The 27,995-nt window shown below is 40.7% G+C and overlaps 1 long non-coding RNA gene across 1 annotated transcript; it reads right to left on the bottom strand.

Moving 5' to 3' along the window:
- Positions 1-7,392: 7,392 nt before the first annotated feature.
- On the bottom strand, positions 7,393-27,982 carry LOC309978340. The gene is made up of 3 exons (XR_014327118.1): positions 27,838-27,982; positions 19,269-19,708; positions 7,393-7,563 (listed from the first exon to the last, which is right to left on the bottom strand). It is a non-coding gene; the product is annotated as an uncharacterized lncRNA (long non-coding RNA).
- Positions 27,983-27,995: the final 13 nt, after the last annotated feature.

Here is a 27,995-nt window from a genome sequence, read left to right on the forward strand (position 1 = left end):
CTAAGTAGAATTCTTTTTAAAATATCAGGGGCAGAGTCAAGATGGCAGTGTGGGAAGATGTAGAGTTAGCGTCTCCCCACAACTAGGGCGCCTGCCGGCCGCTGGTGGGGAGACCCGCAAGGAGACAGGAGGAACCCTAAAGTGAACCAGTAGGACGTAGAGGTACTGAGCAGGGAGGAGAAGTGGAAGCCAGACAGAATCAGTGCCCCTGAGGCCAGGGAGATCAGGAGAAGCAGGCGGTAGGGGCCCTCCCAGACCAGAGAAGCAGGACAGGAGGGCGTTTACCCCACCCACTTGAGCCCAGGAAGCCTGCTGGGCTCCTAGGTGAGGTCCCCTGCCTTCTGAGACCAGGGGTTGGGGGGGCACACCTGGGCCCCTTCTGTTCCTTGATCCTAAGCCCCAATCCCCACAGCCCCCAAGGCCTTTTCCAGCCCTGTGGGTCCTGAGCATTGCCCCTGCCCACCGCCCAAACCTTACCCTTGCTTAGGCCCTGCCCTCCACAGCCAAGGCCTTCCCCCACCTTTTTTCCCCCCCTCCTCCTCTTTTTCACTAGTAGTTCTGTACTACTAGTAAAACTACTGGTACTGTAGTTCTTTCCGGTTGTTGATTCATCTATATTTTTACTTTTATATTCTTCATAACATATCTGTTAGTTTCCTAGTCTAATTTTATATTTCACTTTGTTATTGGGGTTTTTTTTGTTTTTTTGCTTTTTCTGCCGCTCCAGATGGCTTGTGGGATCTTGGTTCATGAGCCCAGAATTGGGCCTAAGCTCCTGTGGTGGGAGCTCCGAGTCCAAACCACTGGACTAACAGAGAACCTCAGACCCTAGGGAATATTCATTGGAGTGAGGTCTCACAGAGTTCCTCATCTCAGCACCAAGACCCATCTCTACCCAATAGCCTACAAACCCCAGAGTTGGAAACCTCAGGCCAAACAACCAGTAAGACAGGAACACAATCCCACTCATAAAAAAAAAAAGAGAGACACGGCAAAAAAAAATATCACAGATGAAGGAGCAAGGTAAAAACCTACAAGACCAAATAAATGAAGAGGAAATAGGCAATCTACCTGAAAAAGAATTCAGAGTAATGATAGTAAAGATCATCCAGAATCTCAGAAATAGAATGGAGGCACAGATTGAGAAAATACAAGAAATGTTTAACACAGATCTAGAAGAACAAACAAACAGAGATGAACAACATAATGACTGAAATGAAAAATACACTAGAAGGAATCAAAAACTGAGGCAGAAGAACAAATAAGTGAGCTGGAAGACAAAATGGTGGAAATAACTGCCAAGGAGCAGACTAAAGAAAAAAGAATGAAAAGAATTGAAGACAATTTCAGAGACCTCTGGGACAACAATAAATGTACCAACATTCGAATTATAGGGGTCCCAAAAGAAGAGGAGAAAAAGAAAGGGCCTGAGAAAATATTTGAAGAGATTATAGCTGAAAACTTCCCTAACATGGGAGAGAAAATAGTCATTCAGGTCCAGGAAGCACAGAGAGTCCCATATAGGATAAACTCTAGGAAAAACACACCAAGACACATATTAATCAAACTAATAAAAATTAAACTCAAAGAAAAAATATTAAAAGCAGCAAGGGAAAAACAAAAAATAACATACAAAGGAATCCCCACAAGTTATCAGCGGGTTTTTCAGTGGAAACTCTACAGGCCAGAAGGGAGTGGCAGGATATACTTAAAGTGATGAAAGAGAAAAACCTACAACCAAGATTACTCTAGCCAGAAAGGATCTCATTCAGATTTGATGGAGAAGTCAAAAGCTTTTCAGACAAGCAAAAGCTAAGAGAATTCAGCACCACCAAACCAGCTTTACCGCAAATGCTAAAGAAACTTCTCAAAGAGGGAAACACAAGAGAAGAGAAAGACCCACAAAAACCAACCCAAAACAACTAAGAAAATGGTAATAGGAACATACGTATCGATAATAACCTTGAATGTAAATGGATTAAATGCCCCAATGAAAAGACAGAGACTGGCTGAATGGATACAAAAACAAGACCCATATATATGCTGTCTCCAAGAGACCCACTTCAGACCTAGGGACGCATACAAACTGAACATGAAGGGATGGAAAAAGATATTCCATGCAAATGGAAATCAAAAGAAACCTGGAGTAGCAATACTCATATCAGATAAAATAGACTTTAAAATAAAGTCTGCTACAAGAGACAAGGAGGGACACTACATAATGATCAAAGGATCAATCCAAGAAGAAGATATAACAATTATAAATGTTTATGCACCCGACATAGGAGCACCTCAATACATAAGGCAAATGCTAACAACCAGGAAAGGAGAAATCAACAGTAACACAGTAATAGTAGGGTACCTTAACACACCACTTACACCAATGGACAGATCATCCAAACGAAAAATAAATAAGGAAGCACAAGCTTTAAATGATACAATAGACCAGATAGATCTAACTGATATTTATAGAACATTCCACCCAAAAGTGGCAGAATACACTTTCTTCTCAAGTGCACATGGAACATTCTCCAGGATAGATCACATTTTGGGTCAAAAATCAAGTCTTGGAAAATTTAAGAATATTGAAATCATATCAAGCATCTTTTCTGACCACAACGCTATTAGATTGGAAATCAATTACATGAAAAAAACTGTAAAAAACACAAATACACAGAGGCTAAACAGTGCACTACTAAATAACCAAGAGATCACTGAAGAAATCAAAGAAGAAATAAAAAAATACATAGGGGCTTCCCTGGTGGTGCAGTGGTTGAGAGTCCGCCTGCCGATGCAGGGGACACGGGTTCGTGCCCCGGTCCGGGAGGATCCCGCATGCCGCGGAGCGGCTGGGCCCGTGAGCCATGGCCGCTGGGCCTGCGCGTCCGGAGCCTGTGCTCCGCAACGGGAGGGGCCACAGCAGTGAGAGGCCTGCGTACCGCAAAAAAAAAAAAAAAAAAAAAAAAAAAAAAAAATACATAGAAACAAATGACAATGAAAACACAACGACCCAAAACCTATGTGACGCAGCAAAAGCAGTCCTAAGAGGGAAGTTTATAGCAATACAATCTCACCTCAAGAAACAAGAAAAATCTCAAATAAACAATCTAACCCTACACTTAAAACAACTAGAGAAAGAAGAACAAAGAAAACCCAAAGTCAGTAGAAGGAAAGAAATCATAAAGATCAGAGCAGAAATAAATGAAATAGAAACAAATAAAACAATAGCAAAGATCAATAAAACTAAAAGCTGGTTCTTTGATCAGATAAACAAAATTGATAAACCCTTAGCCAGACTCATCAAGAAAAAAAGGGAGAGGACGCAAATCAATAAAATTAGAAATGAAAAAGGAGAAATCACAACTGACACTGCAGAAATACAAAGGATTATAAGATACTACTACAAGCAACTATATGCCAATAAAGTGGACAGCCACGAAGAAATGGACAAATTCTTGGAAAGGTACAATTTTGCAAGACTAAACCGGGAAGAATTAGAAAATATAAACAGGCCTATCACAAGTAATGAAATTGAAACCGTAATTTAAAATCTTCCAACAAACAAAAGTCTAGGACGAGATGGCTTCACAGGCAAATTCTATCAAACATTTAGAGAAGAGCTAACACCAATCATTCTCAAAATCTTCCAAAAAATTGCAGAGGGAGCAATTCATTCCATGAAGCCACCATCACCCTGATACCAAAACCAGTAAATGATATCACAAAACAAGAAAATTATAGACCAATATCACTGATGAACATAGATGCAAAAATCCTCAACAAAATACTAGCAAACAGAATCCAACAGCACATTAAAAGGATCACACACCATGATCAAGTGGGATTTATCCTAGGGATGCAAGTATTCTTCAATATATGCAAATCAATGTGATACACCACATTAACAAATTAAGGAATAAAAACCATATGATCATCTCAATAGATGCAGAAACAGCTTTTGACAAAATCCAACACCCATTTATGAAAAAACTCTCCAGAAAATGCGTATAGAGGGAACCTACCTCAACATAACAAAGGAAATATATGACAAACCCACAGCAAACGTCATTCTCAATGGTGAAAAACTGAAAGCATTTCCACTAAGATCAGGAACAAGACAAGGATGTCCCCACTCACCACTCTTATTCAACACAGTTTTGGAAGTCCTAGCCACAGCAATCAGAGAAGAAAAAGAAATAAAAGGAATGCAAATTGGAAAAGAAGAAGTAAAACTGTCACTGTTTGCCAATGACATGATACTATACATAGAAAATCCTAAAGATACCACCAGAAAACTACTAGAACTAATCAATGAATTTGGTAAGGTTGCAGGATACAAAATTAATGCACAGAAATCTCGGGCACTCCTATACACCAACAACGAAAAATCAGAAAGAGAAATTAAGGAAACACTCCCATTAACCATTACAACAAAAAGAATAAAATACCTAGGAATAAACCTGCTTAAGGAGGCAAAAGACTTGTACTAAGAAAACTATAAAACACTGATGAAATAAGTCAAAGATGACATAAACAGATGGAGAAATATACCATGTTCTTGGATTGGAAGAATCAATATTGTGAAAATGACTATACTACCCAAAGCAATCTACAGATTCAACACAATCCATACCAAACTACCAATGACATTCTTCACAGAATTAGAATAAAAAATTTTACAATTTGTATGAAAACACAAAAGACCCCGAATAGCCAAAGCAATCCTGAGAAAGAAAAATGGAGTTGGAGGAATCAGGCTCCCTGACTTCAAACTATACCACAAAGCTACAGTAATCAAGACAGTATGGTACAGGCACAAAAACAGAAATATAGATCAATGGTACAAGATAGAATGCCCAGAGATAAATCCACGCACCTATGGTCACCTAATTTATGACAAAGGAGGCAAGAACATACAATGGAGGAAAGACAGCCTCTTCAATAAGTGGTGCTGGGAAAACTGGACAGCTACATATAAAAGAATGAAATTAGAACACTACCTAACATCATACACAAAAATAAGCTCCAAATGGATTAAAGACTTAAATGTAAGACCAGACACTATAAAACTCTTAGAGGAAAACATAGGAAAAACACTCTTTGACATAAACCACAGCAAGATCTTTTTCGACCCACCTCCTAAAGTAATGGAAATAAAAACAAAAATAAACAAATGGGACTTAATTAACCTTAAAAAGCTTTTGCATAGCAAAGGAAACCATAGACAAGACAAAAACACAACCCTCACAATGGGAGAAACTATTTGCAAATGAAACAACAGACAAAGGATTAATCTCCAAAATATACAAACAGCTCATGGAGCTAGCTCAATATCAAAAAAACAAACAATTCATTTAAAAAATGGTCAGAAGACCTAAATAGACATCTCACCAAGGATGACATACAGATGGCCAAGAGGCACATGAAAAGATGCTCCACATCACTAATTACTAGAGAAATGAAAGTCAAAACTACAATGAGGCATCAACTCACGCCAGTCAGAATGGCCGTTATCAAAATATCTAGAAACAATAAATGCTGGAAAGGGTGTGGTGTAAAGGGAATCCTCCTGCACTGTTGGTAGGATACAACCACTATGGAAAACAGTATGGAGGTTCCTTAAAAAACTAAAAATAGAACTACCATATGACCCAGCAATCCCACTACTGGGCACATACCCTGAGAAAACCATAATTCAAAAAGAGACATGTACCACAATGTTCATTGCAGCACTATTTACAATAGCCAGGCCATGGAGCCAACCTAAATGTCCATCAACAGATGAATGGATAAAGAAGATATGGCACATATATACAATGGAATATTACTCAGCCATAAAAAGAAATGAAATTGAGTTATTTGTAGTGAGGGGATGGACCTGGAGTCTGTCATACAGAGTGAAGTAAGTCAGAAAGAGGAAAACAAATACCATATGCTAACAAATATATATGGAATCTAAAAACAAAAATGGTACTGATGAACCTAGTTGCAGGGCAGGAATAAAGTGACAGACATAGAAAATGGACTTGACGACATGGGGTGGGAGGGCGAAGCTGGGGCGAAGTGAGAGTAGCATCAACGTATATACACTACTGAATGTAAAATAGTTGGCTGGTGGGAAGCAGCTGCATAGCACAGGGAGATCGGCTTGGTGCTTCGCCATGACCTAGAGGGGTGGGATAGGGAGGATGGGAGGGAGGCTCAAGAGGGAGGGGATATGGGGACATGTGTATGCATATGGCTGATTTGCTTTGTTGTGCAACAGAAACTAACACGGTATTGTGAAGTAATTATACTCCAATAAAGATCTATTAAAAAAATATCATGTAGGGCTTCCCTGGTGGCACAGTGGTTGAGAGTCTGCCTGCCAATGCAGAGGACACGGGTTCGTGCACCGGTCTGGGAAGATCCCACATACCGCGGAGCGGATGGGCCCGTGAGCCATGGCCACTGAGCCTGCGCGTCCGGAGCCTGTGCTCCACAACGGGAGAGGCCACAACAGTGAGAGGCCCGTGTACCGCAAAAAAACAAACAAAAAAAATATATATACATGGGAATTCCCTGGCGGTCCAGTGGTTATGACTCGGGGCTTTTACTGCCAAGGGCCCGGGTCCAACCCCTGGTTGGGGAACTAAGATCCCACAAGCTGCACGGGGCGGCCAAAACAATATCATATATGTATATATATAATATACATACATATATGGATATACATAAACATGTAGACAGAGACAAAGGTCTTATAGTTTTTAATTTTAGCCATATCTCAGGTATAATAATACAAAACTCAAAAGAATCTGGATCCAAATTGTTTTTCTGGCCGACAGACTAATTTAAGGTTACCTGCTCAGATGGCCAAAGTTTTTTAATGAAGATTTTGTGCGTGTGTGTGTGTGTGTGTGTGTGTGTGTGTGCGCGCACACGCACACGCGCACTGTAAGGATTCTTTTAGAAAAGCTATTTTTAGAGTCATTTTGTCTCTTAGAAACTTCTGCATACCAATCAAAGAGTATCTTCCATCGTCTCTGAGAGGTTTGCAATCCTCTTTTCAAGGGCACCCCGTAAAGTGGACTATCTTATCTAAGTTAAAATTTCCCCGAAGTGGCCACTACAATTCCAAATTATCCTTTGTAAAGTTCATCCATTTTGCCAGAAAGGCACAAGATCCTGGTCCATAGTAGGTATACATACAAGAAGCAAGAGTTTTTAAGGGAGGAGGAGAATGAGATTTAGATGAGGTGGAACCTATCTCTTCCTCTAGATTCCCTGAAACAATCTGTGAGGAGCTCAGTAATCCTACCATTGCCTAAATCCCAGGGAATCACAAGTTTCTCCCCTTTCAGACAGAAGGGTGACTTACCAAGAAGCTTCAACAAACAGAATACAGGTATGCACAATAAATTCCGAGAGCTCAACATGCAAAGAGAGCAACATTCAGGCTGACTGCAAGGTTGGCAAGAAAGTGGTGAGCTCAATGGGCCCAGTGGGTACCAGCACATGGTTGCTCACTGGCCTCAGAGTTGTTGAGGGTCTTCTTTGGACACCACTTCTGATGTCAGAAAACTGTCAAAAATCCAGAAATAACATAATCAAAACCACCAAATCAATAAATAGTATTTAGTAAGAGTTTGTTGTGTATATAAAAACAGGAACTGGGAGCTTCCAGAGTCAAAGATGGATATGAAGGTCACAGGCATTAAATTACAGCAAGGCTTATAAAGTGAAAATGAGAAAGTTATTAACGTTTACAATGACTGGTTATTACAATGGGGGGTTCTAGATGGCAGGGGATTGGTTAAAAGTGATTACCTCATACCATTTTAAAGACCATGACTTAAGGTTTTTTTTATGACTGTCAGAGGTATTTACAAGAAATAACCTAGGTTAAGTTTCATTTATGTTCATGAAATAAGCTAGATTTAGTTGAGCTTACTGGCTTAAATGGTTTTGTCTGCTCAGGGAATTCTCAAGTCCAGTCTCCATTTTGTATTTAATTTTAACCACACACACACACACACACACACACACACACACTGAGAGCAATCTGCTTTAATGTAGTAGAATAAATGTCTCAGGCCAAGCCTGCCAGAGTTTGGTTTTGCTATTAAAGGGCACATTCAGGGCCCCTCAACGTACTGAAATCTAGTGTTGGGAAACTACAGAAACAGTGTCACTAGCAGGAAGCCCAAATTGAATAATTTAGTGATTGGAGCTGCTCCAATTCTAACTGAAGTCTGTGCCTTCCTGTATGGGACTATAAGCGTTGAGAAACACTCTGGGTGAGGGAGTGGGTGGGACAGAATCAGAGAGGGGTTCACTACTGATGAGGAGTATGCGGGAGACTCAGAAGTCTGTTCAATCATTCCCGGACCGACAGCCCCATGGAAATCAAGCTGCTTTTAGCGCTTCCTCGTCATGCCCGCAGTGAACCTGCAGATTCTCTGCCTTCCAGCCCCGCCAGCCCACACCACTGAGAACTATGTCAGCCCATCCGGTCACCGCCAGTTCTCGCACTTTCCCTCCCTAATGCTGACGCCACCATCAACAGGTCTCCGCCCCATGTGCCTCCCCACTTCATCCTTTGTCACCATAGAAACACACAGAGATTCAATGACGTTTGAGGGACTAAGAATACAGATATGAAAAAAAGCACAGTCTTGCACCAGGAGAGGCACACAGCCTACGAGGGCGAGAACACGGAAACAAATCAATATAATATGACGTTAACTGAGGAATATGCAAAATACTCCTGATACAGCAAGAGTGAATTATTCCTGAACAATGTGATTTGGACAGTATTTTCCTCACCCACTATATTAGCTTCCTATTGCTGCTGTAACAAACTACCACAAACTTAGTGGGTTAAAACAACACAGATTGATTATCTTACAGTTCTGGATGTCAGATGTCTAACACACGACTCAGTGGGTTACAATCAAGGTGTGTTGGCAGAGCTGTTTTCTTTCCTGGAGGCTCTTCGAGAGAAATCATTTTAGAATCCCCTGCAAACCAGTTCTGGGGATAGCTTTTACTTGGCCAACAGGCTCTTACAGTCTCAGGTAAAGTCAAGATAATGAATAGGAGGAATTTTTCTGATGAATTCTATCTTAAATTCTTAAAAAATAATCAATAGAGGGCTTCCCTGGTGGCGCAGTGGTTAAGAATCCGCCTGCCAATGCAGGAGACACGGGTTTGAGCCCTGGTCCAGGAAGATCCCACATGCAGCGAAGCAACTAAGCCCGTGCGCCACAACTACTGAGCCCACGTGCCACAACTACGGAAGCCCACGTGCCTAGAGCCTGTGCTCTGCAGCAAGAGGCCACCGCAATGAGAAGCCCGCACACCACAACGAAGTGTAGCCCCCACTCACCGCAACTAGAGAAAGCCCGCGCACAGCAACGAAGACCCAACACAGCCAAAAATAAATACAATAAATAAATAAATTTATTTTAAAAATCAATAGAGCTAATATATTAATTTAATCCATTTATTAAGCACCTACTATATGCCAGGTGCTTTGCTGGGTGCTAAGGCTACAAAGATCAAACAGAGAGAGTTCCTGACCTCCAGGAATCCACCACCCAGAGAGGAAAAAACAGAAATGTGGTCAAATGCACTGTGATAACTGCTCCAGTGAATAATGTGCCATTAGATCTCAGAGGAAGCAATATAAATAATGCATTCTGCTGGTATGCAGTGTTGGAGGAGTCTTGGTGAGGAGACAGGATAGTGGCCTGTAGAGCCACAAGAGAAGGTGACATTTGAGAGTTCTTCCCTTAGAGAAAAAGAGACTAAATAACCTAAATTGAATTTTCCAGTTTCATAAATACACTTTTTATAAATAGGCTAAGAACGCTTCCCAAATAATTAAATGGGAACGTGTTTGTTCGTTCTTCTGTCTCACATTATCACACATACCTGGCTAATTAAAATATGTCATTTTAGGCTTCCCTGGTGGCGCAGTGGTTGAGAGTCTGCCTGCCGATGCAGGGGACACGGGTTCGTGCCCCGGTCCGGGAAGATCCCACATGCCACGGAGCGGCTAGGCTCGTGAGCCGTGGCCGCTGAGCCTGCGCATCCGGAGCCTGTGCTCTGCAACGGGAGAGGCCACAACAGTGAGAAGCCCATGTACCCCCCCCCAAAAAAAAAAAAAAAGAACATGTACAAAATATGTCATTTTAGGGACTTCCTGGTGGTGCAGTGGTAAAGAATCCGCCTTCCAATGCAGGGGACGTGGACCCGATCCCTGGTCAGGGAACTAAGATCCCACATGCCGCGGGGCAACGAAGCCCACGCGCCACAACTACTGAGCTCGCGCACCTCAACGAGAGAGCCCGTGTGCCACAAACTACAGAGCCCACTCGCCCTGGAGCCCTCGCACCACAACTAGAGAGAGAAAACCTGCATGCCGCAACTAGAGAGAAGCCCACGCGCCACAACGAAGAGCCCACACGCCACAACTAAGACCCAACGCAGCCAAAAATAAAATCAAATAATAAAATAATAATAATAAATAAATCGTTAAAAAAAATGAAATGTCATTTTAATTAAAGGCATCCATGGAAGGTGGCCAGGTATCAATGTACCGATGGCCCAGCTGCTCATTTCCTGGCAAGCAAGTTCCCTGAGTAACCTACCAATGTCACCATCATCCCCAACCCAGGTGAAACTTACGCTGGAGGCAACCAGGGCTATGTGTCCTCAGAGGAAATGAGGTGCATAAGCAAGACATCCTTTCGCTGTATTCTCAGAGGACTTAGTTCCACGCCCAGGGAGAAGTAATGTGACTCTCTCAGGATGGTTCAGAGCCAAGCCCCAGACTCCTGAGGGAGATTCATTGCTTGCTAACATGAACTTTGGCCCTGGGTAGACAAATCTCCAAACCATCCCCTTCACACGTCATGTTTGTTCAAGTCAAGACACACGTATCAAATGCCTACTCTATGAGAGAAACTCTGCTTTGATGCTGGAGCCACGAAACTGAAAACGACAGTCTTTGCCACAGAGGGGCTCATGTCTGGCTTCCTGACTCATTTCCCAGATGAGGAAGCTAAGGCTCTGAACTTTCTGGTTTCTTTCTCTGGTCTGTTCATGTCATGCTCTCTTCATTGAGTACTTTCCTCCCTTCCTGGATTCGCAGAGCCCAACTGAAGTCCAACTTCTTCTAAGAGGATTTCCTGACTCCTGTAATCACTAACTTTTACTTTCTCTACATTTCTATTTCACTAAGTATGTATCTGACAACTTATCACTTAATTATACTTTGCTTTGTATTATTTCTTTAATTATTTAAAGTGTCCATCACGGAACTCCAATGATATTGTAAGCTTCTTGAAGGCAGGAGTCATCATTTAAATTTCGAGTCTGAGCACAAAGTTAATTCTCAATATTTAGTTAAGATTTAACTGATTGGGTGATGGAAACCAGCTCTCAAGCAGTAATGGAAGGAGAGGAATGGTAAGCAATGCTCCCACCTTCAAAGGCTGGCTTAGTCCTAACCCAGCCTTCAAAACCAAGCTGCATTGCATTTAAAGAACCTTCCACAAGAGCATAACATAAAAACAAAAGGGTCCACATTACAGATCATATTCACAATCCATCCAATTAAAGATTGAGTCCATCAGAGTAAAAACAAAAACAGGATGATTTATTATATGGGAGAACCATGTAAATGTCAACCTCAAAAGCTAGCCTCCCAGCATCCTAAATTTAATTTAACCAATCTATTATCCATGCATCTCTAAACCCTTTGAGATGTTTTTAAATTAAAAATAACTTTTTTTCTTATTGCCATAAAGGATTGTTTTTTCCCCTCCCTCTCTCATCCCTATTCTTGGGGTCTGGCACCTTCTAGGAAAGCTTGATTAACAGAAGTAGGCATTTAGTAGGGAAAGAGACAGCAACTCTTTGTAACATTACAACGCCTGAAAGCACATGAATGTTGGCAGTGGGAAAGGTCTGATTTTTTGTAACCATGGTAAGGGCCTCTTTCTTTTCTCCCCTCTTCTACTTACTTGCAGGATTCAAGCCCAAGGAAATCCTCAATCCTTTTCTAACCCCTGGCCTGTCTCATCCAGAAGGAACTGGATGACTGACACCCAGCTGAAGGCTATGGAGTGGAAGAAGTCTGAAGGGCTGCGTTTCCCCTGTGGGCTGTAAAAAGGCAAGTCCACTACTTTCTTCTGGTCTGTGTTGCTCTGTGTCTATATTCTTTTCTCCTGTTACAGTAGAGTTTTTCCCCTGGTACTTCGGCAGAACTTTTTCCCTAGTACACTAGGTTCTGGGAAAGGAAAGGGAAAGGGATAGGGATAGGGATAGGGATAGGGATAGGAAAAGGAAAGGAAAGGAGAAGCAAAAGCCCCATCAGGAGCAGGTTATCTGCCACTTGCCTATGTGGAGCAAAGGCTTTTCACGTCCCTTATACCCCTCTTCCATCCTATAGTCAGCCAGAACCTGGCACATTGTAGGAAGGCACATGACAGTGATCTCTTTCACTGCAGAGAAGATATCATTGAAGAATTCCAAAGAACTCATAAGGGAGAAGAGGATTCCCATTGGTAGAACCAGAAAAGCTTATCCAGAGTCTTGAAGGTTCTGTCTTTACCTACTGGCTCCTAAACTTGGCACAGTGCCTGATACCCTGTAATTATATAATAATATGGATTGATGAAATGGCTAAATAGCAGTATGATAGCTACCATGTATTGAGTACTTACCTCAGTGCCTAACACGTTGAAAATCTATAATAAATATTTGTTGAACAAAGAGGGAATAGCAGTAAGGATAATATTATTTGTTGAGAACTTATTGCTCAATTATCTTGTTTAATCCTCACAACAACCATAGGAGATCGGTATTCCCATTATTCCCATTTTACAGATAAGGAAAAATAAGGGTTTACAGGCATTAAGTAACTTTCCCCAAAATCAGAATGGCTAGCAAGAACTTCCCAAATAGCTATTACCAGACGTGCAGTCAATGGTGTCCTTCACCAGAGGGCATAGGCTTATAGCCCAGACTTGCCCTGAAAAATTGATGATGCGGGTAGATCTGGGGAAGTAGACTCATGATCCCAGCCATGTATAACAGCAATCGCTGTTGGAAACAGGGGATTCTGCACAGTCAGAGGAACCAAACTGGGAAATGAGAAGGCATCTCGAAAACTAGATGATCACAAGGCCTCAAATCATAATCCTCAAGTTCCCCTCTCATGTACATATTCAGCATTTTCTAAGCCTTCAGCCAATATTTCTCCCTTTCTGGTTTGTTTCCCCATGTGGACAAATGTATTCTACATCTAATTTTTACTTTACTAAATTATAAAGTAATGACACATGGTTCTAACTTAATGGATGTGTTATCATCAAATGGCTCCCCAACATACTGTAAACAAAATGTTTTGAAATTTGTCATTTCAGAATCCTATATCTGAATGTTAATTTTCCTAATCTAGGACTCTTTTCTATCTCAAGCCAGTAAATAAGGAAACTCTATTTCTACTTCTTTCCTTTCCACTGTGTTTTGGCAAAAATAGATTCAGAACTTATTACTATTTAATTTGATCCTTTCAGGTGGATCTGAGTCTGTCTCATTTATTGGCTAGATCCTTACATACGTATCATTCTTATCCACCCCTTGGTCCTGTCCACCATGGAAACAGCAAGTGATAAGGGGACAGAAACAAGCATGAAATTCAAAACCAGATGCAACCTGGTACTGGGGCTACAGGGCCCTTATTTTCTGTAACTGGGGTGGACCATTCCTACTTGCCTGTTCTTGGTATAATACAGTAACGTTAAAGTCAAGATTGGGAGAAAAGACATATCTGGTAAATACTTACCAAAAAAAAGCTGTATTAGCTGTATTTATTTCATAAAAATGTACTTTAAATAAAAAACCACTATAAAAATAAAGAGGCACAAACGTGAGAATAGAAAAAATTCACCATGAAAATATAAAAGTTCTGAACTCGCTTGAATTGGCAATTCAATAGAAGAAAAAATATATGGCCAATAAACATATAAAAAGATCAATATCACATTAATAAAATTCAAACCACAATAAGATACCATTTTATACCCATCAGATAAGCAAAAACCATGAAGTGAAATTACCAACTGTTGGTGAGGATGGAGAGCGCTAAGAACTCTCATTCACTGCTGGTAGAAGTTGTGAATGGCAGAATCACTTTGGAGAACAATTTGGCTCTATTTCATAAAGTTGAATCCAAATATTATATGCTTTGACCCAGCATTCCAGTCCTTGGCAAGTACCCTATAAATTACTGCTCCTGTACTCAAGGACATATACAAGAATGTTCATAATAGCATTGTTTGAAATGGCAGGGAGGGAAAAAAGGAAACAATCTAAATGTCCATGAATAGGAAATTTTTTTAACCTTGAATCCTCTGAGGATGATTTATTTTTTTTTGTCTGTGTTGGGTCTTCGTAGCTGCACATGGGCTTCTCACTGCAGTGGCTTCTCTTGTTACAGAGCATGGGCTTTAAGCGCACAGGCTTCAGTGGTTATGGCACGTGGGCTCAGTAGTTGTGGCTCGTGGGCTCTAGAACACAGGCTCAGTAGTTATGGCGCACAGGCTTAGTTGCTCCGCAGCATGTGGGATCTTCCCGGACCAGGGCTTGAACCGGTATCCCCTGCATTGGCAGGCGGATTCTCAACCACTGCACTACTAGGGAAGCCCCTGAGGATGAATCTGAATCCAATTCATTCATAATACATTGCACAAATCACGGTTTCAAGGTCAGGACTTTTTTTTTTGATAGATTTCAATGTTTATAATTTAATATTTCCTTCTTATATCCCTTTCACACATATGAATAAGCCTAAACATTCCAAATAGGGAAAACATGCACTATTGGATTATTAACTGGAGAAAGCTGTGTAGCTCTCTGTCTTCCACAATGGCTCACAGGGTTGAAATGCCTTGTTGAATTTACCATGGTTCAGGTACTAGCCCTGAGATGTGCAAGTCAGAAACTTGAGTTGTCACTTCACTAAAGGTGAATCTATGTCCTTAGGAAGACTCACATCAACCAAGAGACTGATACATGAAATAAGAATATCAATTTCTTAATTCATAATTAGATGTGAGACTGCTTGGGGGGCATGAGAAACCTGGTCGTAATCAGAAAATTTACTGATAAGCAAGGAATCAGTTGCATTCAGCTAAGACACATTCACTAGAATGTAAGCGCCATGAGGACATTTTTGTCTGATTTTTCCACTGCTAAAATTCCAGCGTCTATAACAACACCTGATTCAATAAAAATCTATTAAATGAATGAATAAGGAGAAACTTAAGTATCCATCTCCACAATATGCAAAGACTGATCTCAAGATTCAGCTACTGGAGTTCTTGCATCAGGGTATTCTGATTCCACTACAGTGCCAGAGTAGGAGGCGCCAATTTTGGCGTCTGAGATTCTTTTCCTATGCTTCCAGGACTGATCCTAGTAGATACATTTAGTTGCCTAGACTACAGCTATTCCCTTCTAATTCCTTGCTAACAGCATTCCAATTTTGTTCAGGGCAGCAACGTGCTCAACCTCAAAGAACGAATCACAATTCGTCTTGGCCAAACATAGCATCTCTGTTCCCCTGTGCCAAATACTCACTGTCCCAGCCTCCCTTGCAGCCATGGGTAGCCGTATTACCCAGTACTGTCCAATAAGACATAAAGGGAAGACTTCTGGAGTATTCTAGTAAAGATGTTCCTTTCCAGATAAAAAGACAGAGCCTCAGCCAGAGAAAGATTTTAGCTCCTGACCTTTCCTCCCTGTTTAGGATGCAGATGTGAGGAAATGATGCTTGGAGCTACTGCAGCCCTTTTATGTTCAAGAGATGAGTTGAGAATAATTGGCAGAGTGGAAGAGTTTTAAAAGCCCAGTTCCTCTGTAACATGGTTAATTGCTGAACTAGCCCGGAAACTGGCTACCTCCAGTCTTCTAATTGAGTTTTTTAAGTTTTCATGGCTTAAGCTACTGTAAGTAGGTTATTCTGTTAGTTGTAGTCAAAAGCATTCCTAACTGATACACTGATTAAGGTTGTTATAAGATATACCTTTTCTCTTTAGGTATGTTAATACAGTCAGTCAGTTTATAGTCAAATATTAACTGGCCTAGGATACAATTTGAATATCTCTGCTCAATTTTAAATTTCACTTTCAGAGCCTATCCTAATCTCACTGATTTCTAATGCCACTACCCAATGTGACAGCACTGAGCACCTCAGGTCTCCTTTTCCCAACACTCCTTTGCCTGATCTGTTCCTTCTTTCAAATGTATCCAAGTTGTGCCAGGTTGCTGGCACTTCTGAACCAAAATAATCTCTTTTATCATGATAAACAGAAACTGATATCAATGCTGAATGAATCAGAATATAGTTGATGTTATCAACAAAAGCTACTGAATTCCATTTGTGGGAATCTGGATATCATGCTTACTTATTCTTTATTTCATTCCTTTTTTTTTTTTTTTTTTTTTTGCGGTACGCGGGCCTCTCACTGCTGTGGCCTCTCCTGTTACGGAGCACAGGCTCCAGACGTGCAGGCTCAGTGGCCATGGCTCACGGGCCCAGCCACTCTGCGGCATGCGGGATCCTCCCAGACCGGGGCACGAACCCGTGTCCCCTGCATCGGCAGGCAGACTCTCAACCACTGCGCCACCAGGGAAGCCCTCATTCCATTTTTGAGAGGTAAATATAAAATGTTTTAGGTGTTTCCTTTGGTGATTTCTTTTTTTTTTTTCATTTCTTAGTTAAGTGGTTTATTAATATTCTTTCCCATTTTCATTTTCACTCTCCTTCAACTTAACAAATATACTCCTTGTCCTTAAAAGCAAGCGAAGACCTATTGTTCATATTTTTAAAGGATTCCAAATTTAAGTTATCTTTAGGAGAAAAAAACAGTCCTTAGTGTTCAAATATACAATTTGAATAAATTGATTTCCCCTCCCTACTCCTTTTGTGATTTCTTACCTGATAGGTATAAGATATCAGAAACAACAGCAGTCCCACACTTCCTGTTTGTCCCATCTGTTCTTTATTCCTTTTTTCCTCTTTTCCTGTCTTCCCTTGGATTATTTTTTATGAACCCATTTTATCTCCTCTATTGACTTATTAGTTATACCTTTTTAAGAAATTTAGTCGTTGCTCTGAGCTTTACAATATACAACTTTAACTTATCACAGTTTACTTTAAAGGTTATAGCACTTAACATATAATGTAAGAATCATATAACAACATACGTCCATCCCATCTCTCCCATTCTTTGTGCTCTTGTGCTCATACATTCTACTTCTACAAATGTTATAAATCCCATAATATACTGTTGTTACTCTTACTTTAAGTAGTTAAGTATCTTTTAAAGACATTAAAAGAGGATACAAATAGATGGAGAGATATACCATGTTCTTGAATTGGAAGAATCAACATTGTGAAAATGACTCTACTACACAAAGCAATCTACAGATTCAATGCAATCCCTATCAAAATACCACTGGCATTTTTCACAGAACTAGAACAAAAAGTTTCACAATCTGTATGGAAACACAAAAGACCCCAAATAGCCAAAGCAATCTTGAGAACGAAAAACGAAGCTGGAGGAATCAGGCTCCCTGACTTCAGACTATACTACAAAGCTACAGTAATCAAGACAGTATGGTACTGGCACAAAAACAGAAAAATAGATCAATGGAACAGGATAGAAAGCCCAGAGATAAACCCACGCACATATGGTCACCTTATCTTTGATAAAGGAGGCAAGAATACACAGTGGAGAAAAGACAGCCTCTTCAATAAGTGGTGCTGGGAAAACTGGACAGCTACATGTAAAAGTATGAAATTAGAACACTCCCTAACACCATACACAAAAATAAGCTCAAAATGGATTAAAGACTTAAATGTAAGGCCAGACACTATCAAACTCTTAGAGGAAAACATAGGCAGAACACTCTATGACATACATCACAGCAAGATCCTTTCTGACCCACCTCCTAGAGAGATGGAAATACAAACCAAAATAAACAAATGGGACCTAATGAAACTTAAAAGTTTTGCACAGCAAAGGAAACTATAAACAAGACCAAAAGACAACCCTCAGAATGGGAGAAAATATTTGCAAATGAAGCAACTGACAAAGGATTAATCTCCAAAATTTACAAGCAGCTCATGCAGCTCAATATCAAAAAAACAAACAACCCAATCCAAAAATGGGCAGAAGACCTAAACAGACACTTCTCCAAAGAAGAATACAGATTGCCAACAAACACATGAAAGAATGCTCAACATCATTAATCATTAGAGAAATGCAAATCAAAACTACAATGAGGTATCATATCACACCTGGCAGAATGGCCATCATCAAAAAATCTACAAACAATAAATGCTGGAGAGGGTGTGGAGAAAAGGGAACCCTCTTGCACTGTTTGTGGGAATGTAAATTTATACAGCCACTATGGAAAACAGTATGGAGGTTCCCTAAAAAACTAAAAATAGAACTACCATACAACCCAGCAATCCCACTACTGGGCATATACCCTGAGAAAACCATAATTCAAAAAGAGTCATGTACAAAATGTTCATTGCAGCTCTATTTACAATAGCCAGGACATGGAAGCAACCTAACTGTCCATCGACAGATGAATGGATAAAGAAGATGTGGCACACATATACAATGGAATATTACTCAGCCATAAAAAGAAACGAAATTGAGTTATTTGTAGTGAGGTGGATGGACCTAGAGTCTGTCATACAGAGTGAAGTAAGTCAGAAAGAGAAAAACAAATACCGTACCCTGAGACATATATACAGAATCTAAAAAAAAAAAAAAAGGTCCTGAAGAACCTAGGGGCAAGACAGGAATAAAGACACAGACCTACTAGAGAACGGACTTGAGCATATGGGGGGGAAGGGTGAGCTGTGACAAAGTGAGAGAGTGGCATGGACATGTATACACTACCAAACGTAAAATAGACAGCTAGTGAGAAGCAGCCGCATAGCGCAGGGAGATCAGCTCGGTGGTTTGTGACCACCTAGAGGGGTGGGATAGGGAGGGTAGGAGGGAGGGAGACAGAAGAGGGAAGAGATATGGGAACATATGTATATGTATAACTGATTCACTTTGTTATAAAGCAGAAACTAACACACCATTGTAAAGCAACTATACTCCAATAAAGATGTTTAAAAAATAAAAATAAAATAAAGACATTAAGAATAAGAAAAATGTCTTTTATATGACGCACACATTTACCATTTCTGGTACTCTTCATTCCTTTGCATAGATTCTTGTGTCCATCTGGTATCATTTTCCTTTAACCTGAAGAACTTCTTTTAGCATTCCTTGTGGTACAAGTTCACTAGTGATGAATGCTCTTGGCTTTAGCTTATCTGAAATGTCTTCATTTTGCCTTCATCTTTGAAGGACATTTTCACTGGATATAAAATTCTGGGTTGAAAGCATTCTTCCCATGCTTTAGAGATGTTGTTCCACCATCTTCTGGTTTGCATAGTTTTTGATGAGAAACCAGTGATTAGTCTTAACTTAAGATTTTCTCTGCATCACTAGTTTTGAGAAATTTGATTCCGCAGTGCCTTGATGTGGTTTTCTTTGTGTTTATGCTGCTTGGCATTCACTGGGATTCTTGGATATGTTTGTTTGTAGTTTTCAACAAGTGTGGAACATTCTGGAAGCTGAGTAAGAGAATTATAAAATTGTAAACTGAGCTTCATTGTTATAGAATGCTGAAGGTAAATGAAGAGTACTTAACCACTATTCACAGCTCTTTAACAGCTTTTTGTTTTAAACCATGGATTCAGAGACTAGATACTGAAAGAAAGTTTGGGACATTGTTCTATCTGCTGTCTTGCCCAGATTCTAAGCACTGTAACTGCATAACTTCCCTCTATTTGGTATAGCCTTAAAATATCTGTAAAAAGGAGAAGGGAAAAAAAAGTTGTGTGAATCAATACATTCTGCCTAATGCTTTTTCAATATTTTCTCCTGTTTTCACCAAGCCTACCTCTTTAAAAAAGATCTCCACATGTGGTTTAGAGTTGGAGTGTTAATTAGGTCACAGATGAGGTCCACTTTTAGAGACAGGATTGTAAATAATTTATCCTGCATAATGTGTTCTGGATTTGACCTTGTCCACATGATGTCTGGCTAGGCAGATGAAAAACTCCAGGCAGAGTACAATAGGGATTACAATACTGATTACCCAGCCTCTGTGATGATTCCTGATTCTATGATCATTAGAGCAATGTTCCCTCATTGGTTGGCAAATGTTAACAGAATCATTGCACATTTATTATTCATGAGGAAGGTGAAGCTTCATGACAAAGGTCAATGAATAAGAGAATGATCCCTGTGTAACGGCAGGAAGAAAACTGATTTAGGGACAAATCCTTCTCTCTCTGCATTGGACCATTCACAATTATTCTTCCTAATCCAAAAATTGTTACAGTCTTTATTTTACCAAGTAGACAGAAAGGAATAAACATTTAGAGGGTAAGTGCTGTATTCTAAGTACTTTACAAAGGGCTTTACAGCAGCATTTAATATTCACAATCTTAGGAGGAGGAAATTATTCTTATTAACTCCATTTGAAAGGTAAGCACACTGAGATGCAAGAACCTTGTCCAAAATCACACAGCTGGAGCCTACCCCGCTCTTTGGTGGGGCTAATGGCAGACTCTGGGAAGGCTCACGCCAAGCAGCACTTCCCAGAACTTCTGCTGCCAGTGACCTTGTCCCCACGGTGAGCCACAGCCACCCCCTGCCTACACAGGAGACCCCCCAACACTAGCAGCCGTGTGGCTGACAGGGTCTTGGTGCTCCGGCCGGGTGCCAGGCCTGTGCCTCTGAGGTGGGAGAGCCGAGCTCAGGACATTGGTCCACTAGAGACCTCCCAGCTCCACGTAATATCAAGCAGCGAGAGCTCTCCCAGAGATCTCTGTCTCAATGCTAAGACCCAGATCCACTCAACGGCCATCAAGCTACAGTGCTGGACACCCCATGCCAAACAATGAGCAAGACAGGAACACAAGCCCACCCATTAGCAGAGAGGCTGCCTAACATCATAATAAGGCCACAGACACCCCAAAACACACCACCAGACGTGGACCTGCCCACCAGAAAGTCAAGATCCAGCCTCATCCACCAGAACACAGGCACTAGTCCCCTCCACCAGGAAGCCTACACAACCCACTGAACCAAATTTAGCCACTGGGGACAGACACCAAAAACAACGGGAACTATGAGCCTGCAGCCTGCAAAAAGGAGACCCCAAACACAGTAAGATAAGCAAAATGAGAAGACAGAGAAACACACAGCAGATGAAGGAGCAAGGTAAAAACCCACCAGACCAAACAAATGAAGAGGAAATAGGCAGTCTACCTGAAAAAGAATTCAGAATAATGATAGTAAAGATGATCCAAAATCTTGGAAGTTGAAAGGAGGAAGTATAAGAAACGTTTAACAAGGACCTAGAAGAACTAAAGAGCAAACAAGCAATGATGAACAACACAATAAATGAAATTAAAAATTCTCTAGAAGGAATCAATAGCAGAATAACTGAGGCAGAAGAACGGATAAGTGACCTGGAAGATAAAATAGTGGAAATAACTAATGCAGAGCAGTATAAAGAAAAAAGAATGAAAAGAATTGAGGACAGTCTCAGAGACCTCTGGGACAACATTAAACGCACCAACATTCGAATTATAGGGGTCCCAGAAGAAGAAGAGAAAAAGAAAGAGATTGAGAAAATATTTGAAGAGATTATAGTTGAAAACTACCCAATATGGTTAAGGAAATAGTTAAGCAAGTCCAGAAAGCAGAGAGAGTCCCATACAGGATAAATCCAAGGAGAAACATGCCAAGACACATATTAATCAAATATCAAAAACTAAATACAAAGAAAAAATCTTAAAAGCAGCAAGGGAAAAGCAACAATTAAGATACAAGGGAATCCCCATAAGGTAAACAGCTGATCTTTCAGCAGAAACTCTGCAAGCCAGAATGGAGTGGCAGGACATATTTAAAGTGATAAAAGGGAAGAAACTACAACCAAGATTACTCTACCCAGCAAGGATCTCATTCAGATTCGATGGAGAAATTAAAACCTTTACAGACAAGCAAAAGCTAAGAGAATTCAGCACCACCAAACCAGCTTTACAACAAATGCTAAAGGAACTTCTCTAGGCAGGAAATACAAGAGAAGGAAAAGACCTACAATAGCAAACCCAAAACAATTAAGAAAATGGGAATAGGAACATACATATCGATAATTACCTTGAATGTAAATGGATTAAATGCCCCATCCAAAAGACACAGACTGGCTGAATGGATACAAAAACAAGACCTGAGACCCACTTCAGACCCAGGGACACATACAGACTGAAAGTGAGGGGATAGAAAAAGATATTCCATGCAAATGGAAATCAAAAGAAAGCTGGAGTACCAATTCTCATATCAGACAAAATAGACTTTAAAATAAAGACTATGGAGACCTTCAAGATGGTGGAAGAGTAAGATGTGGCAATCACTTGCAAACAAGAGGCCTGATTAACACCTCACTTATTGCTGACCCAGCTCTTTTAATTGCGGCCTAAAGTCATATAATACTTTACATTTATAAATAGAAGTCTTACACTTTTGATGGTCTACCCCAAAGATGAAACAGCTTTCCACGTCCTAAATTATAATTTCTCAAAAAGAAATGTAAGGTAAGGTAAGGTAAAGTAAGGTAAGGTAAGGAAAAAAAAAGAAAAGAAAAGAAAAGAATGTCTTGGCCCATAATTCAACTATACTTCAATAAAAAATAAATTTTTTAAAAAAGGAAATCTTGGCCCAAAACAAGGTGTTTTCTTGGAGGTGGTTGTATTTATTTATTGATCATTCTCACAGGTTATCACCCATCTGTGATATGTAGCAAGAAAACCACTCTCTGAGAAAGACTCAACTTCTATGACAACTGTGGAACCCAGATGTTATCAAACTTTAGATAATTCAAGCTAGAGGAAGCACATCTAGAGAGTCATCTCAAATTACACTTTCATGTAGTGAGGACCTGAAGTTTTAGAGTGTTTCTCTAGCTCCAGATCAACAAAATTACATCTCTCCTCACCTAGTAATTTCACTTCTAGGAATCTACCTAAGGAAACAATCAGAAACCTGGGTTAAATTTGGGTAAAAAGATGTTTGTCAAAGTATTAGGGACTTCCCTGGTGGTGCAGTGGTTAAGAATCCACCTGTCAACACAGGGGACACGGGTTCAATCCCTGGACTGGGAAGATCCCACATGCTGTGGAGCAACTAAGTCCGTGCGCCACAACTACTGAGCCCACGAGCCATAACTACCAAAGCCCGCGTGCCTAGAGCCTGTGCTCCACAATAACAGAAGCCACCGCAATGAGAAGCCCACGCACCACAACAAAGAGTAGCCCCCGCTTGCCACAAGTAGAGAAAGCCCGCACGCAGCAACGAAGACCCAACACAGCCAAAAATAAATAAATTTATTAACAAAACAAAGTATTATTTATCATTGGGAAAAAGCCCTGCATCTTCAACAACAGAATAGTAAAATAAATTTCACAATGGAACTCTAAGGAACCATTCTATATATTTTTTAATTTAAATATACCCAGTGACACGGGGAAATACTCCATACTATTAATAGTAATAATGCTAACAATTATGCCAGGTGCTATGCTGGGTATTTTTTTTTTTCCACACTGTGAGGCTTGTGGGATCTTAGTTCCCCAACCAGGGATTGAACCCAGGCCCTCAGCAGTGAGAGCACAGAGTCCTAACCACTGGACCACTAGGGAATTCCCACTGGGTACTTTATATGTATTACTTCATTTAATACTCACAACAATTAACCATATGAAGGGTACTATTATTATTTACTAATTACAGATTTAGAAATGGTGACTTAACAAGGTTAAGTATTGACACAATCACACAGATGGGGAGTATCTAAGTCCAAAGCTGTAGTAGATAAGAAGCCACTACACTATGCTGCAGGATAGACATTATAGATACATGATACCAATTTTTTGTTATTACATACGCACAACGCACTCAGGTGATTTTTAAATTTTTTTTTTCTCGGTACGCGGGCCTCTCACTGTCGTGGCCTCTCCCGTTGTGGAGCACAGGCTCTGGACGCGCAGGCTCAACGGCCATGGCTCACGGGCCCAGCCGCTCCGCAGCATGTGGGATCTTCCCGGACCGGGGCACGAACTCGTGTCCCCTGCATCGGCAGGCGGACTCTCAACCACTGCACCACCAGGGAAGCCCCTAAAATATTTTTAAATGAGTATTGCAAAGCACAGACCAGTCGGAATGGACACTACAACCAATCAGAATGGAAGCCAGGTGTAAACAACCTAAATGGCCGTCTGATTTCGGTTAGCCTTTGTTGTGTAACAAAGAACCCTAAATTTTAGTGGTTTAAAACAACAATTCTATTCACTCATGATGCTGTGGGTTGATAACATGGACTGGGATCAGTGAGGGGGTTCTTCTGCTGGTCTTGCCTAAGGTCACTTGTGTGGCTGCAATCATTTGACAGCTCAATTGGGACTGAATGGTCCAAGGTGGCATCGCTTACACATCTGGCCTCACTTACGCATCTCCTCATGAGGTCTTTCATCCTCAAGGAAGCTAGCTCAAGCTTCTTCATATGGCAGCAGCAATGTTCCGAGAGGGTGTGAACAGAAGCTTTAAGATCTCTTGAGGTCTTGCTTAGGAGTTGTACACCACCACTTTTACTGTATTCTATTGGTCAAGGCAAGTCACAAGGCCAGTCCAAATTCAAGGAGTGGGGAAATAGATTCTACCTCTTATTTATTTGTTTGTTTGTTTATTCATTTATTCATTTATTTATTTATCTATTTATTCATTTATCTATTTGTTTTTTGGCTGCGTTGGGTCTTCCTTGCTGCGTGCGGGCTTACTCTAGTTGCGGCAAGCGGGGCCTACTCTTCATTGCAGTGCGCGGGCTTCTCATTGTGGTGGCTTCTCTTGTTGCCAAGCACGGGCTCCAGGTGCCTGGGCTTCAGTAGTTGTGGCGCACAGGCTTAGTTGCTCCATGGCATGTGGGATCTTCCCGGACCAGGGCTCAAACCCGTGTCCCCTGCACTGGCAGGCAGATTCTTAACCACTGCACCACCAGCGAAGTCCTAGATTCTACCTCTTGATGGGAGGAGCTGCAATGAATTTGTGGTTACTTTAATCCACTACACTGTATATACCAACTGAATATCAGCCCTTTATGTATATATACATAGAAAAAAAGACTGGAAGGAAATCAACCGACTAATAGGGATTATTTTTATTAACTTTTTGTATTTCTTTTTTTTATATAAATTTATCTATTTATTTATTTTTGGCTGTGTTGGGTCTTCGTTGCTGTACATGGGCTTTCTGTAGTTGCAGTGAGTGGGGGCCGCTCTTCGTTGCGGTGCGCGGGCTTCTCACTGTCGTGGCTTCTCTTGCTGCGGAGCACGGGCTCTAGGCATGCAGGCTTCAGTAGTTGTGGCATGTGGGCTCAGTAGTTGTGGCTCGCGGGCTCTAGAGCTCAGGCTCAGTAGTTGTGGCACACGGGCTTAGTTGCTCCGCGGCATGTGGGATCTTCCCGGGCCAGGGCTCGAACCCGTGTCCCCTGCATTGGCAGGCGGATTCTTAACCACTGCGCCACCAGGGAAGCCCCCTTTTTGTATTTCTGCACTTATATTTTCTTAATCAATATGCATTATTTTTATAAACAGAAAAAAAAAAAACTATGACACCTTCCATAATAGTTTAATAGGGCAAGTTGGACAGTTTCACTTTGGCAGGGAAATCAACAGAATTCCTTCTTTCCTAGCTCTACCACTTCCTGGCTGTTGCAATTTTGTAGCCCTCTGAGCCTCTGGTTTTCTCTGTTGCAAACACTGAGCTAACATTAGCTATTTCACAAGACAGTTGATATTAAACAAGTCAATGAATGTAAAACACCCACGATGTCCCTTGTCTGTTTCCTTTCCTCCTACTCTCCCCCTACTCAGACCTCTTCAGTTATAGGAATTATATTTCTCACAAAGATTAAATTCCGTTGTAGTAAACTACAAACATATCTGCAAAGTAAACTGTATACCCTGAGGGCTCATTTCAAAACTTAGTCCTCCTTTATAACCCCCAAGTACCTAGCATAAGAGTCAATAAAGTTATTGATTTGTTGACTCATTAGCCAAATAAAAGTTTTCCAAATGCTAGCGAGTTAACCCCTTTTTATGCAGTTTTAAATTTAAATTCCAGTATCAACAGGGGGTAATGTTGGTCCTCCATGGCATCTATCTATTCCTGACAATATAAAACCTAACTTGATTCATAAAGAAAATTCACATTTCTTAGGGTTCTAAGCTTTTACATGTGCAAAAAACGCAATCACAATGAGCTTTTTTTAGCTGCCTGTTTTTCAGAATGGGCTGTCCTTGTCATAATGACAAAGTGAAGCATAAGAGCATGAAACTTAAACTGGAAAAACAGAATAAATAGAAAAAAATTATAGTGTGTTTTAATGAAACAATCATTATTCTAAAAACCTAAGCAGCCCACATTGAAAACGACCTTGTTTTTGCTTCAAGGAGGCAGCTATTATTAGTGCTTAGTCACCTAGTTCTTACTTAACTGTTAGCGGTAACTCGGTAACAAGCTCTCCTGAGTCCTCCCACAAAACAGAACAAAGCAGAGGCAGGAAGGGCCTATGTATGGTCATCTGTGTGCAGTGGTGTCAGGAAAGACACTACCTGAAGTGGCTTTAGGCAGACAAGAATCAATGCTATTTTTCAAGATCTTTGAGAAACACATTTCATAAATTCTCCCAATGACTCACTACGTATGATATCCCCAGAGGGTGGGAAGGGTAACAGAGGAGCTACTTTTGCTTTCTTTTCTACATACAGGATATTGCGAGCAAAGCAGAGAATCACTTGTTGAATGTCGGGGGAGTCATTTGGTGATAATCCACCCTATAGACTGAAAACACGGCAGGCTCCTTTTATGCTTTCTCTTTGACTCATTCCAGAACCCAGGCGGGGCAGCCAAAGCAGGGCCCTCAGAGGACCTGTCTGGGAAGGTGGTTTGTAAAAAGCCAAAAAAAAAAAAAAAAAAAAAAAAAACCAGAAAAACCCTCTATCTGCAAGAGGCTTGAGTACTTGTCCCATTGGGTATAATCCAGGAAGAGCTATACTCTAACCCAACTGTTCTCAAACATTTTACTCTCAGGACATTTAAAAATAATTGAAAAATCCAAAAAGCTTGCCTTCAAAAATTCTAGAAAACATGAGAACACACAAGCACACATTCCTTTAGTCACCAGAGCAATGATGTCATCACACATCTGTAAACTTGTAATTGGTTCGAAATAAAAAGTTTTAAAGGGGAGAGGAGAGAAGCACAGGGAATGAGCAAGGAGGGAATATAACAATTTTCAACAGCAATGCAAGCCAGAAGATAGTCAGATATCATCAATATGCTGAACGAAAAAGAACTTCCAACCTCAAACTCGCTAACAGTGAAATAAATCCTTCAAGAACTTTAAGATGAATTTAAAGACATATTTAGACAAGCAAAACAAAAATTTTACAAGAGCAGACCTTCACTAAATGGAAGTATGAAGGAGTGTACCTCAGGCAGAAGGAAAGTGTTTCCACAAGGAAGGTCAGAAATTTAAGAAAAAATAAGGGGAAAAGTAAGAAAGAAAATATTCTGTTAACTCTAAAAATTACCAGCAGAGGGGGGAAAAAATCATTGAGAAATCGAAGTAGCTTACCTTAGGAAATTCTAGAAAACACAATACAAGCACACATTCCTTTAGTCATGAGAGCGATGACGTCATCACACATCAGTTCTCTGGAAAATTTCAGCGAGAGTTAAGAAAGGGAAACGAAATCCTACCATTACTATGAAACTAGTTTTGAAAGGATCTTC

Source organism: Leucopleurus acutus, assembly GCF_964270905.1.
Source record: "Leucopleurus acutus genome assembly, chromosome: X".
Taxonomy (NCBI): domain Eukaryota; kingdom Metazoa; phylum Chordata; class Mammalia; order Artiodactyla; family Delphinidae; genus Leucopleurus; species Leucopleurus acutus.